Source organism: Pongo abelii, chromosome 6 (genome assembly GCF_028885655.2).
Source record: "Pongo abelii isolate AG06213 chromosome 6, NHGRI_mPonAbe1-v2.0_pri, whole genome shotgun sequence".
In the NCBI taxonomy this organism is placed as follows: domain Eukaryota; kingdom Metazoa; phylum Chordata; class Mammalia; order Primates; family Hominidae; genus Pongo; species Pongo abelii.
This window is the reverse complement of record NC_071991.2, coordinates 102,593,144-102,610,134: the sequence shown is the minus strand read 5'-3', so window position 1 is coordinate 102,610,134 and position 16,991 is coordinate 102,593,144. Positions and strand designations below refer to the sequence as shown.

Sequence of the window (16,991 nt, the reverse complement as noted above, 5' to 3'; positions counted from 1 at the left end):
AGATTTCCTTGTGTTCATGTGAGAGGATATCCCAGATATATGAAGCTAAAAAACAAAATTCAAAAGTGTATGATTCCCCTTTTATGCTTTAAAAATACATTGCATACATATTTTTAAAAGTTGCAAAAATACGCACAAACTGGTTGACAGTGGCTATGTCTGGGGAGGGAGGATGAGCTGACAGGTCATATTTTTTCCTATGTTATGTATTTCAGTAATATTTGATATTGCTATTTTATTACTATAATATTATAATCTGAAAAAATCTAATACAGTGAAAAAGATATGTGCATAATTAAATCTGCCATGTCTAACTTCTCCCTAGAATGTAAGCTCTATGAAGTCATCAAATGTTTCTATCCTATTCACTGTTATTTACTCCAAAGCCTAGTCAGTGCCAGGCACATAATATGTGCTCATTAAACATTTATTAACGTGATACCCACTCAGTCCTCCACAAACAGACCCCTGGCTACTTCCTCCCTGGAGTTGTACCCCATAGTTTAAAAAAGTTGTAAAACTGCTTGACTTTTTTATGTCAGTCACATCATGCTATGTGCTGACACTCAGCTTCAGGGACTTCACACCAGTACCGCACTCAAATCAGGTTCCCATTCTTGACTTAGGCAAATACTTTTTCTCAGACCCAAGTCAGGACTTCACAATTTGTCCCTGTTGAAGTTCATTGTTTTGTTCATGCCTGTCAAGGTATTTTGAAACTCAACCCGACTCTAACCCAATACACATCCTACCAGCTTTATATTGCCTGCGCATTTACGATGCATTATGTTTTCTTCCATTTAATTATAAAAAATGAAAACAGTACAGGGCAGAGCCTAGGACAGAATCCCGCAGCCCTCCCTGAGCAATGATCTCCCTGTTGACTTAGAGGGGTCTGGGCCTTCTGTTTGCTTCTCAGACACAGGAAGCTCATTCCCACCTCAGAGCCTCTGTGCTTGGCACTCACTCCACTTGGAATGCTCTCCCTCCAGATTGTAGCTCCTCCATGATCTTCAGGACTCAGCTCCAAGGCTTTCTCACCAGAAAGGGCTTCCTACTACCTAGTCTAAAAGGATCCCCGTCCCGCATTCCACATTACCCTGTTTTGTTTTCTTTAAGGCACTTGTCAATCGCTAAAGTTACCTTGTTCATATTTTTCATTTACCTATTTATTACCTGCTCCTTCCCCCTACCCCAGTGTCAGTGGGGATACTGTCTGCCTTATCCACTGCTCCAGTGCCTGGAGCACTGTAGCCAGTCAGTATTTCCCATGTGACTGAATAATAGACAGAGTTGGTCAAATACCTTGACACCTACTTGCACTGTCTTCTAGACCCATGACTCCATTTTACCTGCAAGGATGGTCCTGGGACTACTGTACAACACATTTTCTTCAGGTTTGGAGGAGTCAATAAACACAAATTTATTCTCTCATAGTTCTGGAGGCCAGAAGTCCCATACCTGTTTCAGTGGGCCAAAATCAAGGTGCCAAAAGACCTCACTCCTCCAGCAGCTCTGCAGGGAGAATCTTCCCCACCTCTTCCAGTTCCCGCTGGCTGCAGTGTTCCTCAGTGTGTAGCTGCCTCACTCCAATCTCCATCGCTAGCATTTTTAAATCTTTCCTGCTCCATCTTTAAATCACCTATTCCTCTGCGTGTGTCATTATTTCTCTGTCTCCTTCTTATACAAGGATACATTTAACGGCATTTAGGGCCTAACTGGCTAATCCAGGATAATCTCTCCAACTCAAGATCCTTAACTTAATCACCTCTACAAAGCCTTTACCAAATAAGGTAACATTCATAGGTTTCAAGTATTAGGACCTGGTATCTTCAGGGGCCACCATTCAGCCCAACAGAGGTTATTACTCATTTCGTGAAATGCCTTTGGAAAACTGAGACATACGATGTGTCCAGATTTCTCTTTTCCACCTCTCGGGTAGGGCCTGCCACAGAGGAGAGCTCTGTAAATGCTTCTTGAACGAGTAGATGAATAGAAGATGTTGTTCCACTCTACCATTCCCCACCCCAGCCCTCAAAAAGAGAAAAGAATGGGTCTACGACTCCTTTAGCATAACTGGTTTCCCCAGTTCACAGACGCTTGAGAAGCTGGGGGGTTTCGGAAATGGGGAAGCTCTTCATAACTGGTGGCCATCTGACATGCTGCCAATACCTATTGGGAGGGATACAGAATTACTGAATGAGCAACAAGACTAAAATTATTTACAAATGAGCTTTGCCCACTACAGAGGGTATGGGCTTTGCTCATATTTGATTTCTCTCTCTCCCCAGCACTCTGAAGAGGTTTGTATTGTAGCCAAATTAATTCTTTGGCTACTGAATAGGAGGATGGGAGAGGGAGACCAAATGGCACTGGATAGACAGGAGGAAATTAGTTTATCTTCTCCAAATAGAAGGGACCCCTGATGCACTTCATATAAAAGTACATCATCTTGGGAGGAGGCCAATCAAACCCCTAACAGGGTTATTTCATAATAAAAACTATTCTAAAGCCCCTGGTCTGGACCCCAGAGTTGGATCAGAAACCTGGTTCTCTGCTGTTGGAGCAGGTTATTCTACAGTTAGCATATTTATTGCTCTTTCATAATTCCTTATCAAAACCAAATATTTACTCCTTGGTGCTCATCCCCAAGACACCCCACCCATGATGGAGTTCTCTTGAGGTATCAGATAATGGGGTTTGGCACCCTCAGATTGCACCTGGGGTAGATCCCAGGGTCCCCACTGCGAGCGCAGGGGGAAAGGCTCTGAAAGCTGAGGGCCGAGGTGAGTCACCCTATCTCAGCATCACGGTGGTGCTGTAACGGTGCTCAAGACCTCCCCTCTCTCAGTCCACAAGAAAAGGGACTCTGATGGAAGCAGGGGTGAGGCTGAGGACAACTAAGTGGACTACTATAAGGTAGTCCACCTTATAATAGACTATAAGGTGGAGAGAAAGAGGAGATTCTGTTCTCTCCCTACCCCTGGTGTAAACACTGAGAAGGCCAAATGGGCATAGTAAAGGGCCAAGGGCAAAGAGGGATGCTCAAGTCTACCTTCAAAGACAAAGAAGGGGTTTTTGAGATTTCCATGTGGTTCAAGCCAGCACAACAGCATAGGAGCCCAGATGCAAACTCAGGCACAATGGTCCTAGCTAGAGCGGGATGTGCACTTGTGGGGCAGGCCCTCCTGACCATGGTGTAATAACTCTGCTGTTGAAGCCTGGGGACGCCATTCCATGGAGAGCTGCTTGCTTTGTGGGAGCTACAACAGGCTGTAGCATTTTCTTGACTATGTATTAGAATTCTGGGTTGGTGCCACAGTTTTCTGGAAAACACATCAGTGCAATTATAAAGCACACCAATGGGACAATATGATATATTCAGCAACATTCTCAACAAACTAGTCCCTTTGACTCCCATTATAGCCTTCTATTATACAAATAGAGGCACGTGTGTTTTGTGGTTAAGGAAAAGAATGCTCATCACTAGTTCTTACTTGCAGTGACTTATCTGTGAATTTCTAAAGTGGCTAAACCCCTTCTGAAGGATATAATGAACCATGGAAATGGAAACAAAAATTATCTCACCTATGTGCAATGCCCATACTATAAAGTTTGAAACAAGGAGATCAAGGGTTTTAGAGCATCAGATAAGACTGTAAAAGTTTCACAGGTTAATTTTGTTGCAAACCTGGTCCTTTTAAAAAGTACAAAACTCTATAAAGGAAGAGACTGATAGATATAACCGTATAAAAAGTAAAGACTTCTGAATCTACATAAATCTACCTTATCTGTATACACATAAATCTACCATAAATAAAGTTAAAAGACAAATAGCAAGTCAGGAAAAAATCTTGCAATTTATAACATAAAGGGATATTTTATTTAAAATATAAAGAGCTTTCACAATTCATTAAGAGAAAGGTGAACACTCTAAAAGAAAGGTAGGCAATTTACAAAAAAATGAAATACAAATCATCAATAAGCAGAGATACAACTGAAATAAGCTGGAGATGAAATTCTCTCCTCAGACTGAAAGATGAAAAAGAATCATCCGTACAGCACCTATGAGGCCACGAGGAAATGGGAATTCTCACACACACTGGCAAAGTTTGGCAATTTCAAAATTGTAAATGTGCATCCACTTTGACTTGGCAATTCCATTTACAGAAAAGCATCCTAAAGAAATAATCATAGGCTGGGCACGGTGGCTCAAACCTGTAATCCCAGCACTTTGGGAGGCTGAGGCAGGTGGATCACCTGGGGTCAGGAGTTCGAGACTAGCCTGGCCAACATGGTGAAACCCTGTCTCTACTAAAATTACAAAAAAATAAAAAATAAAAAATTAGCCAGACGTGGTGGCAAGCACTTGTAGTCCCAGCTACTTGGGAGGCTGAGGCAGGGGAACAGCTTGAACCCGGGAGGCGGAGGTTGCAGTGAGCCTGGGCAACAGAACAAGACTCCATCTCAAAAAAAAAAAAAAAAAAAGAAAGAAATAATCGTAGATGTACAAAAAGATTTAGCTACACACAACATTTACTGCAGCACTGTCAATAATATATAGAAATATCGGAAAAACCTAAATGCCAAAACTGGGGATTAGTCAAAAATATTATAGTTTAAGAACCAATCACTAGAATATTATAGTCTCTAAAAGCGATTATTTAAAAAGTGATTATATTGATCTATATTGGCTGTGTTATCATATAGTTCTAGATATTTAATATCTATAAGGTGGCTTGGTTTGGAGATTGGGGATCTAAAGGTATATAAATATATTATTAATAATGCGTGGCATTACATATATATCAAAATATTAACACTTATTTATAGGCTTATAACTCTTATTTATGCCTTTCATTTCCTTCTGAATTTTTTGCAATGATTGCTTTCTGTGCAAGGGAAAAAATACAACTACTTCATAAAGACAGGATGCACATGTGGGCAAATACTCTTAAGCTGGAAACATCTTTTTTGGCCACTGGCAACTCACAGAGTAAACAAAAAAGACTAAAGTGCATCATTTAAAATTAGGGTAGCCATATAATTTATCATCTAAACCAGGACACTTTTGATTCTGAAAGGGGAAGCTATTAATAATTTTACTGGGACAAGTAGCATAATCCAGGACTTCCTAGGCAGACTCAGCTGTTTGGTCAGCTTACTTAGAATGAAAATTTTATATACTCTGTCTACAAAAATGACCCAGTGTTGGAGTGTTCAAGGGTAAGCCACAAACGTAGAGACTACCCTTTTATCAGTACGATTGGTTGTAGTTTTTAAACATGCCGACCAGATGGTTAAAGGATTTTGAAAAGTTCATCTTTCTCACCTAATTAGCTTGTTTGGATCGACAGAGCTCTAATTTTAGAGATTTGTTCTTGAAAAAAAGTATTTATCAAAGAAATATACCACTTAAGACCAGGCATGGTGGCTCATGCCTGTAATCCCAGCACTTTGGGAGGCTGAGGGGGGCGGATCACCTGAGGTCGGGAGTTCAAGACCAGCCTGACCAACATGGAGAAACCCCCTCTCTACTAAAAATACAAAATTAGCTGGGTGTGGTGGCACATGCCTGTAATCCCAGCTACCAGGGAGGCTGAGGCAGGAGAATCGCTTGAACTTGGGAGGCAGAGGTTGCAGTGAGCCGAGATTGCGCCATTGCACTCCAGCCTGGGCAACAAGAGTGAAACTCCATCTCAAAAAAAAAAAAGAAAGAAAAAAAAGAAATATACCACTTGACTAAGAACACACTGTATTATTACCTATACTATGTCACATTGCAGATTTTAATCTTGGAAACACTGTGCAACTCTTTTAAAGTCTTCTTGATTCCAAACTTCCTGAGACTCACCTGGTTTCCACTAAGGTCTTTATACAGGGAACTGTTATCTCTGTGACCTGAGGCTCTTACTTAAGATGGCCACTATTCACATCCTTCAGCCCTGGGTCACTCTGCCCACCAGCTATTTATATCCTCCCTGCCTTTCGCAGGGGGGCTCAAGTTTCTCCTCTCTCCTGAGACTTTGCTGCCCACCACAGCCATCCGTGCTGCTCAGCCTCCTGTGACATTTATTACCTGCACATCAGATCAGCATCTTCTCACAGGCTATCCTGTTTCCTAATTATTGATTGCACACAATCTCCCTCAAACTAAATAAGCTCCTCGTGAGAAGCAACTATTCTTAGTCTATATCACGTGGCACTTGGCACTCGGCCAGGCAAGGTAAGTCTGTCAACCTCTCTTATCCCGATTATAAAGTGGGGGTTGTAATTCCTTTGTATACTCCACCTCCAACACAAACTGGGGTAGTAACTAGGCATTATAAGAGATAATTTTTTTAATTAGCCAAATTCCCTGAATGCCAGGGTATTTGCGTAAGTAGAAAAATCAAAGCCTTCTCAACTGAAGCAAGGCCTTTTCCTCTTTAAAACACCATGAAATGACACACACTACAGATTCAGAACAAACTTAGAAGAGAACAAATCTGTTGAAGAATAGTGTCCCATGTGTTAAAAAATGGCTGCATAGGTAAAGGATAAAAGCTTGGACAGGCTGTGTTAACATCTGCAATGCTATCACTCCCATCTTACAATATTTTACTTGTATTTTTATTCTCCCTGTAGAAGGCCAATATGGAGCTCATCCATTGATCAATTCCCCAACATTTGTGCCCACCTTCCTAAGAGTCCAGAACCTGCCATTACTTGGCATCGATTACAACCTAAGCAATGCATGTTGCTAAATCAATCATGGGTCAATCTATAATTGAAATAACACTCTTTGCACCTCCCCGCTGCCAAATTTATTAAACTAATATAAATGTCAATGTCTCTTTCTTCCAAGCCTAGCTTAGGATGACTTAAGCCCTAACTGAAGTGTGAACAACCAAAATTAGATACCGAGGCTCTTATATTTATTCCATGACCCAAGGCACTATGTTTCTCATACACAAAAGAAACCTTGGGAAATCTGCCAACTCAAATGTATTACTTGTAAATGGCATCACTCTGCAATACCAACGTATAACCACACATGTGGTTGGCAAGGGAGGGTGACTCCTTTTCCAGCAAAAAGTAAAATTCCCAGATGAACTGGTAACACATACAAAGAGACATCAATAACACCATTCTTTCTGCTAGTCCATCTAGCACCTGAGTGAGCATCAGGAAAAGGCTCACCTACTTCAAAAAAACTCTAATCTGTTAGAAAATAGTCTTTATATTCCCGATTTTGTTAGAATAAGCTACTTTACTGCCATCTGCCAGAAAAATTATCATAATATATCTCTGATGTCTGTGATTTGAACACTGACTCCCTAGAAGGGACACAATTGTGCAGTGTACAACCTACACAGCAGTGCTGGCCAGGTGTTTAATAACTTTGGAATACAGTAAACCAGTAGGGGGGAGCCATGCTTTATTTTACTTCCTCTCTGAGCCTCAGTTTCATCATCCATACATTGGCAATAATAAGAGCTATCTAGTATCAGTGTCTTAGCACTGATCAGGCTTCCTATTGGAGTAGGAAAGCAATGGTTTGTGAAAGATTAAGACAATAAAAGAAGACCACATTACTTTATTATTACATAATAACTATACCCATAAGACGGAGAGCTCACATTCTCTTTGACTCTACAAATATCATTCATCCAATTACATAATTTAGGCCTTCATATATTGAAAGTGAAAAGACTTCGGGTTTTTTGGTAGTGATGATGGTCTCGCAGCCCCCACCACACTCTCTTACTAGATTTCTGATCGAAGAAGCCCACGATGGCAAGGTAGTTGGTGAGAGTTAGGCATTTATTATCTAGGAATGAAAAAAAAAAAAAGAAAATCTAAAATTAACTGGCCTACATCAGGGTTTCTCTCGATCTCATCACTATCATTTTGGACGTGATCAACCTTTGAGGTAGGGGCCGTCCTGTGCATTCCAGTGTAGGAAGTTTAACAGCATCCTTGGCTTCTACCCGCTAGATATCAGTAGCACCTTCACCCCCCAGTCATGACAACCAAAAATGTCTCCAGACATTGCCAAATGTCCTCTGGGAAGAGGGGGTGGCAAAACTGCCCACAGTCGAGAAACACTGGCCTACACAGAAATTCAAATTTATGGCCGTAGCATCATTCTTGGGAAACAGCAAGCTGGCCTCCCACCAAAGGAGACCTGGACTTTAAGTTCTACTATGGGTGTTCTGTGACCTTAAAGGTTCTAGCTTCTACTTCCTGTCATATAAATAAAACCCAGACTCTGGTCTCTCACTTCCAGGATTTCCTCCTTTGCAGGGTATTAAAACGTAGGGCTGGGGTAAAGTGTTAAGGACAACATCACAGCCCAGGCATCCCCCTCTGCTCACTTGGTACTTGGCTGCCTGCCAGGTTCCCAGCATTGCCATCTTCTCTTGAATAACGGTGCTGTTACCACACAGGGCTGGCATGAAGCTGGATACTTGCAGCCTTCCTGTTGTGGCTCCTACAGCAGTATAAACTCATAATTTAGTTTCCCATAGCACAGCTATCGAAGGCTAGGTCATTTAATAAAAACTTGGGTAAAGTAAAAGAAATGACAACACAGAAAACCTTACAACTGGGTACTGGATTTGAAGGATTCCAGAGTCATACCTTGGTCATTCCAGACAGGTCCTCTTTCCAGACGCTGCCTGGCCCAGCTCCCAGCCCACAGGGTCCACCTGCTTCTCTCCCACCACCCAGGGAGATCTTCAGTCCCTTCCCCTCTGGGAAGCCCAGGGGTTCCATGTCCTGTCTCAGGTCTGCTGTCTCCCTCTCCTCCAGCCTTCACTTTCCATGGCTGTACTTTCTCCCTTCTGGCCTGACGGACAGCTGGGAGCGTCCACATCATTCAAGAAAATTCCCAACCACCACCCACAGAGGTTGGCCTTTTTAGAAACTTAGAAGACAATATCTCTCAATAATTCATTTCCCCAAGTCTGAGATATTTGTCTTGGAAAATAATCTCAGGGGAAGCTTCACCAAGATCTGAGCTGGCTGTAGTCATTGGGCCCATCTTTACAGCATCCTGTGGGCATGAGGTGAGGTTCTGTTTCCTATGATCTTCTAGACACGGCAAATGTTGAACAATGTCATGTATAACACACTTCCCAGGAATTAAAAAAAATAATTTTTTAGAGACAGAATTTACTAAATCTATAATGAAAAAGATTTTTTGTAGACCACAAAGCATATTATTTAAAGAAGAGTAATTAACTGGTGCAGGAAAAAAAACAGTTCAAGCAATGAACAGAAAAAGAGCTCAGAAACAGAACCAGGTGTTTGGAAAATAAGCATAAGAAAGGTCTCTAAAGAAAGGATAAACCATTCAATATATGGTTCTCAGGATAAATGGTAACTGTTTGGAAAAAGATTGAAAATTAATTTTTTACCTCACATCATTAACCAAAAGATTCCAAGATCTGAATAAAAAACCAAACACCTATAAAGCATAAAGAGAAAATATAAGAAACCATTTTATGACCTTTAGGAAGTGAAGGTCTTCTTAGGCAAGACACTAAAAACAAAAGGCCTCAAGGAAAAGCCTGAAATGTCGACTATTTCCAAAGGGGAGAAAAAACGTGTGTGGAAAAGATGCCATAAACAAGGTCAAAAGAAGAAAAGCAAGAAGCTGGAAAATTACATTATTTCCAAATAGAGAAAAGATCCAAATTGAGAATACATAGAGAATTCCTACAAATCAATAAGCAGCTCTAAAAAATACCAATGACAAATCATCAAAGGATACTAACAGCAATTTACAGAGTACAAATACAATGAACATGAGAGGAAAATGCTCAAAAACACACCACAAATGAAGGAAATACAAATCAAATTTTTTTTACTCATAACATTGGCAAAATTTAAAAGGTTTGAAAATGTGGAGCATTAATTAAGGAAATGGGCACATCTCTGTACTGCTAGTGGAAGTATAAATTACTTAGCTACTTCAGAAGACAATCTGGCAGAACTATTAAAATTAAAAATGCACATACCCAGCAATTCTATTTCTGGGTAGTAATACTTCCTCACGTGCCCAGGAAGCATATATAAAAATAAAGACATTGACTACCTATTTTTCTTAAAAACTAGAAACCTAAATGTCTATCAACTTAACAGATAAATATTTGGGAGGCCAAGGTGGGTGGATCATTTGAGGTCAGGAGTTCAAGGCCAGCCTGGCCAACATAGTGAAACCCCACTTCTGGTAAAAATACAAAAATTAGCCGTGCATGGTGGCGGGTGCCTGTAATCCCAACTATTTGGGAGGCTGAAGCACGAGAATCACTTGAACTCGGGAGGTGGAGGTGGCCGAGATAGCGCCACTGCACTCCAGCCTGGGCGACAGAGCAAGACTCTGTCTCAAAAAGTAAATAAATAAATAAATAAAAATAAAAATAACAGATAAATAGACCCTGAAACATTTTATGGAATACCATGAAGCAGTTTAAAAGAATGAGGTATTTCCATACATAATAACATTTAACAGCACATGTGAAAAAAGAAAATTAAAGAAAAATGTCCGTAAAGTGATACTATTCACATTAAAAAGAAAAAAAAAGACAACACACACAGCAATATCATCTACACCCGTAATGACAGACATATACAGTAGGTAAATGTCTAGAAAATGGTATGAAAAATGCCTTTAGACCTGGGGGTACAGAAGTGACCACATTTGAAGGGGATATTTCTCCCTTATCTCTATTGTTTTACTATCTCATGAGGAGAACATGTTTATTCATGATGTTTTCACACTGCTGATAAAGACATGCCCAAAATTGGGAATAAAAAGAGGCTTAGGCCAGGCATGGTGGCTCATGCCTGTAATTCCAGCACTTTGGGAGGCCAAGGTGGGTGGATCACCTGAGGTCAGGAGTTCAAGACCAGCCGGGCCAATGTGGTGAAACCCTATCTCTATTAAAAATACAAAAATTATCCAGGCGTGGTGGTGGATGCCTGTAATCCCAGCTACTTGGGAGGCTGAGGCAGGAGAATCGCTTGAACCTGCAAGGCGGAGGTTGCAGTGAGCTGAGATTGTGCCATTGCACTCCAGCTTGGGTGACAGAGCAAGACTCCGTCTCCAAAAAAAAAAAAAAAAAAAGGTTTCATTGGACTTACAGTTCCACATGGTTGGGGAGGTCTCAGAATCAGCAGGAGGCAAAAGACACTTCTTAAATGGCAGCAGCAGCAGCAAGAGAAAAATGAGGAAGAAGCAAAAGCGGAAACCCCTGATAAACCCATCAGATCTTATGAGACTTATTTACTATCACGAGAACAGCATGGGAAAGACCAGCCCCCATGATCCAGTTACCTCCCACTGGGTCCCTCCCACAACACATGGGAATTCTGGGAGATACAATTCAAGTTGAAATTTGGGTGGGGACACAGCCAAACTATATCACATGATTTTCAAAATTCACTGTCAAGTTTCTTTTATGGAAGAAACAAATTTTTCAAAGAAAACAATAACAAGCAGAAATCACACTCTACTCAGTTTTAAGACGACTATTTACCTCATCATGCAAAGGCAGTTTTTTCTGCAACCAAACTGGATTTTGCAGTTCCTCTGCATAGCAAACGGTCTTTTAGGACCTTTCCTGAAGAAAGGTATATTTATGTATTACCATGATGTATATGTCAAGAGGAGGTTTTGGGCAGAGGTTTCAGACAGAGGCCTCTACATAACTGATACAGGCCAGCAGCTCCAAGTAAAAGAGAGAAGTGCTTTAAGTTTCCTTTCTAAGCAGAAGGATGTCTGTCAGAAGCAACCAGAGGAGCTACTCCTAGGTCAGTGTCAGCCTGTCTCTGACTGGCAGCTGCTGTCTAAATGATGCACTGAAACTGAAGTAATCATCACAGTGAACATTGAGCCACTGTCCACTGTGTGCCAGGCCCTATGCCTGGGGCTCAGTACTCAGAATCTCACTTACTCCTCACAACAATCCCAAGAGAAGAGCTTTACTGCCCATTTCAGAAATGAGGAGCCTGAGGTTCAGATGGATCAAGGCAGGTTCTCAAGCAAATGACTAAAGGGCAATTCTAATTCATACCTGCCCACCTCAAGCCTATGCTCTGGCCTCCACCCTGTACTGCCTCCTGCACCATAGTAAATGGTAGGTTTGGAGATATGGATGGGCTTTGCTCAAATCAATATGTGTACATTAATGTTAAATTTCTTGATATGTAGGTTAAGGGCCAAAAGTGATTTCTACAAGAATCCTAAAGAGAAGCTATCATCTCTCCTGTCTCGTCCTTGCAAAAGGATAGTGGTCAGGAATAGGGCTGGATCTGCCACATTCTGGGGAACAGAGATGACCTCAACCTTCAACACCAGAGCAGTTCCAGGGAGCACCAACTGGCCAAAGTCACAGGTGAATCAGTCAAGAGTTTTAAGACAGCTTTCCCTTGAGATAACACACTCCCGTGCTGGCTGTTCTGCCCCAGTCAGAATGCAAATGTTTGTGTAGTTATATTTATTAATAGAGTCCATGGTTAGCCAGGCCTGGCACATGGCTAGGGCTCTGTATTGAAACCAATAAGTAAAAGCCTGGAATTTCTATTTTCGTTCCCACTCCTGTTGCTACTGGGGGCCTTTTATCCAGTCCTGTTTTTAATCCAGCAGCCTGCAAGTGGCAGGAAAGAGGCAGGTAAAGTTGTCTAGCAAGGCAGAGTAGAAGGCACACCTGCCCTCCAGATGCCGAGAGCTTTTATAAAAGGTAACAACGTAGGTAACAAATTTCCCCCAAACTATAATTCTCAGGGAGAATGGGTTAGGGAAATAAATTTAGAGAGAAGAGTGGCAGATGGGATAGATGGATTCAAATAAGGCAAAGAACATCAAATAATTCCGGGGATGCCTCATTCTAATGGAACATGTCATTTTCTCCTCATTGCCTCCAGGTAACTCCCAACAGTCTAGGTAGGAAGTAGGGTGCTCACACGGTGCCTCAACCCCAGCAGGAGTTTAATATCCTCAAATGAGAGAGCTAATATTCCCTCTTCTCTTCTTTTCAATAATGTGGTGAAACAGCACACAAATCAGACTAAGTGAATGCAGGATACATATTAGATGCACATTTCTACAGAACCAGGTGTTATTCAAATTAAATAGGTATTTTCCATTGTCATCAAAACAGAACAGATTTCTTTATTTGGTCTATGGGAGACTCTCCTTTTTAATTAAACCAACCACACTGTCATTTTCCTAAGAAAGATAATAAAACAATAAAAATATTTAGATTCTTTTATCTTCCTAAACATTAATCATGAAGAGGGTGTTTTGCCTTTGCTAGATAGTTTTATCACATAGACATCATACTAATATGCTTTAAATTACTGTTTTACAGGTCACTTTATCCTTATTAAGGATGTATTAGATTCCTGTTGCCTCTAACAGTATTTGTAATTATTTACTACCAAAAGGAATTCAATTCTGTAATAAATCGACCACCATATATAGTTGATATGAGTATTGATATGTATATAATATATACACAGCATGTAAACCTGAACACTACTTCCAATTGACCTCAATTTTCATCCAAAGTCAAGTGTAAATGTCTAGTAGTTTGATGAACGATGCTTTCTTTATTCTCTGCCTCTCAGTTACGCAATTTGATTGACAGTCATGTTATCCAACACAGTCATAGATGGGTTATAGTTTCAACAAGTCAGTATTATTATCTCTATAGTCAATGGAGAGACTGGGGAAGGCTTAGAGTAAAGCAACTCTACAATTATACTCCATAACTAACTGCAACAATGTAGATCTACTCTGTTATCAATTAAACGTGGCAATGCATATGAAGTCTTCTTTTGTAGAGATGCTAAATCACTTTTAGATTCTAGCCCACAATTTACCGTACTGTGGAGTAAAATCATCCCAAATAGAAGGAAATAATATTTGGACTGTCAGACTCTCTTCAAGGTCCTGTGTAGTAACCTCCACTTGAGAGACTCCGCTGGGAAAGTAAGCTCTTGTTAAAATATGGAACCACTGATTTGCTTCACTATAACTGAGGTGCCCTGACTTCTGATGATAAGCCACCTTTGATTTTTTTGAGTGGTTTATAGTAGCTCCCAGAAGAGGAGACAGCATTCTGGAAGCGCAAGTCACTGACTCCCAGCAAGTGGTCCACTCACATGGCTACTAGCAGGATTAAGCTCCTCACTGGCTGTTGTACTGAGGGCCTCAGTTTCCCACTGGCTGATGACCAGAGGCCTCCCTCAGTTACCTGCCACACAGGCCTCTCCATAAGGCAGCTTACAACATGGAAGTGGGCTTCCCTTAGAGCAAGACAGCGCATGCAAGAGAGAGTGAGAGCAACAGAAGTGACAGCAGTTTTGTACCCTAACCTCAGAAATGACATCCCACCACTTTTGCGATATTCTCTTTGTTACAAGCAAGTGACTAAGTCTAGCCCACACTAAAGAAAAGAGGATTACACAAGGGCACGAACACCAGGAGGTACAGACCTTTGGGGCCACATTAGCCACTGCCCACACTTTCCTTGCATGCACAACAACACAGGAATAAACATCAAAATAGATAATAAATAGAGGGAAAATAGGGAAGCAGAAGGGAAAGGGAAAATGTTCCAGCATCTGATTACTCATGCCTCAGAGCGCTCGCATTCTCTCTCCCCACCTCTAAATCTAGCACAACAGCACACCCTCCGATCAGGTGCTCTCTTCACAGAGTCTCACATCTGTCTCCTCTTGTCTACCTGCATAGCACCACCTAAGTTCAGGCTTTCATTTCTTCACACCATGAATATTGCAGCACTACTTTTCTAACCAGGCTCCATACTCCAATCTTTCTAACTCACACTTTTAACTTATCTTTATGGTACAGAAAGCCCTTCAGTAGCTCCCCATTGTCAAACAAAATCCAGACTCTTTAGGCTGCCGTTTGGTGCCTTCCATAATTTGATCCAGGCCTGGGTATCAAAATGCATCAACCCCAAGCCCCCAGTAACAATTCTCCATCCCAGACAAACCATGCTCAACACCCAAACATACCATGTTTATACTCAGCTTGAAGCCTCTGCTAATACCATTATTCCCCCTCCCTCCGCAAGACCAGTCTTCACCTTACCATTACAAATCTTTGGTAATTTCCAAGATGCAGAGCAGATCCCATCTTCTCTGTTACACAGTTTCTGTTCACTCCTAACCAGATTTCGGTTCCTCCTATGAACTGGCACAGCTGAGAGACCACCCCACCCACTGCACAGGCCAGTCCCTGTGTACCTGCCTGTTTTCCCAAGGAATCGGTAAGTTTCACAGCTTCCTTCTTCCAGAGACCACCAGACTGCATCTCTGTGAGGCTGAGGATGGGTCTCACTCATCTTTCCCTCCTAACAGGAGGGGACAGCTGTTCCATGACAGGCAATATTGGTTGACTTAAGATGGACAGATGGAAGGAAGGAAGGAAGGAAGGAAAGAAAGAAGGAAGGAAATGTCAAGCCCAGGGTCCAGCATATAACAAGAGGTCAACAAGTAATACATATTTGTTAACACCACCAATTCTCACAATGGGAATTCTTCACCCAGCGACACCTTAGCTATGCAGGAGCCCTTCCAAAGAGAGCAAAGGCAAATGCAGTTTATCTGAGTCTGACACAAACAAGCCGACTCACACAAACATCACAACTAAAGGCAAATCCGCAGCTCCTCCTTCATCGCCCATCCTAACACTGGCTTAGCCATACAGGGTGCCAAGCTCAGGGAAATTATTAGATGGCTCAGCCAGGGCAGAACTCAGTCAGTACAAAGCAACTTCCAATCAGTGTGCTTCAGCTGTGACAACTTGGGAAACAGCAGTGGTGAGAGTTAAAAGGGTGCTGGGGAAAGAGAGAAAAAAAAATGTCGCTTGTGGGGTGAGGGCGGTGTCCATATAGTTTAGATAATTCTAGTAAACAAAAGGATTTGTTAAAAAGAAGTAACAGAAGACTTTTTAAAGCCTTCTTTAAAGGGTGAAAATCTCAACTAAAGCACCCAACGTCCAAAATCCAGAGGAAATCTAGCGCTCCCTTTCTAGCTGGCTAGAGCTGTTAAGCCTGAAGTGAATTCTCCCAGGAATCAGATTCCTGGCCAAAGGTTGCCTGCGCAAACCCGGGCCACCCTCGTCTCACGACAGGGAGCGCTGGAAACGGCTCGGGGGCTAGGCCCGTTAGCATCGTCTTCCAAGAGCCGTAAATTCGCCCTCCCGCTCTGCTGACCCTGGAGCAAAGTCCATGCAGTGGTTCTCTGAGAGCCGAAGATACGCACCGCGCGGGGAACCCGGGGGTCCGGGGGCCCTGAGTTTTGAGTTTTGCACGCCCCGCAGCCTGAGATGGGAAGGTAGCTCCTCGTGCTCCAAACTCACCTGCGTTTCAGAACGACATCTACCCACTGGTTTCAGCTCCCAGAGCAACAACTGCAGAATCTCCATGGTCCAAAGTCCTCCAGGAAAGAGAAGAAAGGGGTGACGGGGGTGAGGGCTGGGAGGCGAAGTCACCAGGGTCCCTTCCCTGGCTCGGGTGGGGGTGGGGGGCGCAACCCCTCACGGCTCCTCCCCACCAAGACGTCGGGACCCCAGCGGAGGCGCCTCGCCTTGGGCGACAGGGACCCGGGGAGAGAGGGACAAGCTGGAAGCAAGGGCTGCCTGCAAAACTTTCGGTCCTCCAGCGGCAACTCTGCGGGAAAGACCACCTTTCCCTCGGCCCCGCGTCGGGCCTCTCCCCGTGTGCCCCGACCCCTGCGCCCCAGACTTGGGCGGCGCCGCTGCATCCCGGCTGCCCGGCGCGCTGCAGCCTCCGCTCTCCGGCACGCGGCGCTCGCCCGTCCGCGCTGCCCCTCCCCGGCAGGCGGGCGGCCCCCGGCGGGCGGGCGGGCGCGGACTGCAGGCGCCTCTCTGCTGCCCCTGGCGGCCGCGGGCGCGCGAGCCCCACCGAGCCGGCTCCCGGAGCCCGAGCGCCCGCCCCTCCTCCGCT

General features: G+C 43.0%; 1 long non-coding RNA gene across 2 annotated transcripts in view; it reads right to left on the bottom strand.

The window, feature by feature from the left end:
* Window positions 1-16,843, bottom strand: part of LOC134761781 (uncharacterized) — a 35,791-nt gene extending 18,948 nt beyond the window's left edge. Inside the window, exon 1 of one of the 2 annotated variants that reach the window (XR_010140904.1) lies at window positions 16,385-16,843. This is a non-coding gene — a long non-coding RNA (uncharacterized LOC134761781). The remainder of the gene's footprint in view (window positions 1-16,384) is intronic. The other variant, XR_010140903.1, reaches the window with a different exon arrangement.
* Between the last annotated feature and the right edge of the window lie 148 nt (window positions 16,844-16,991).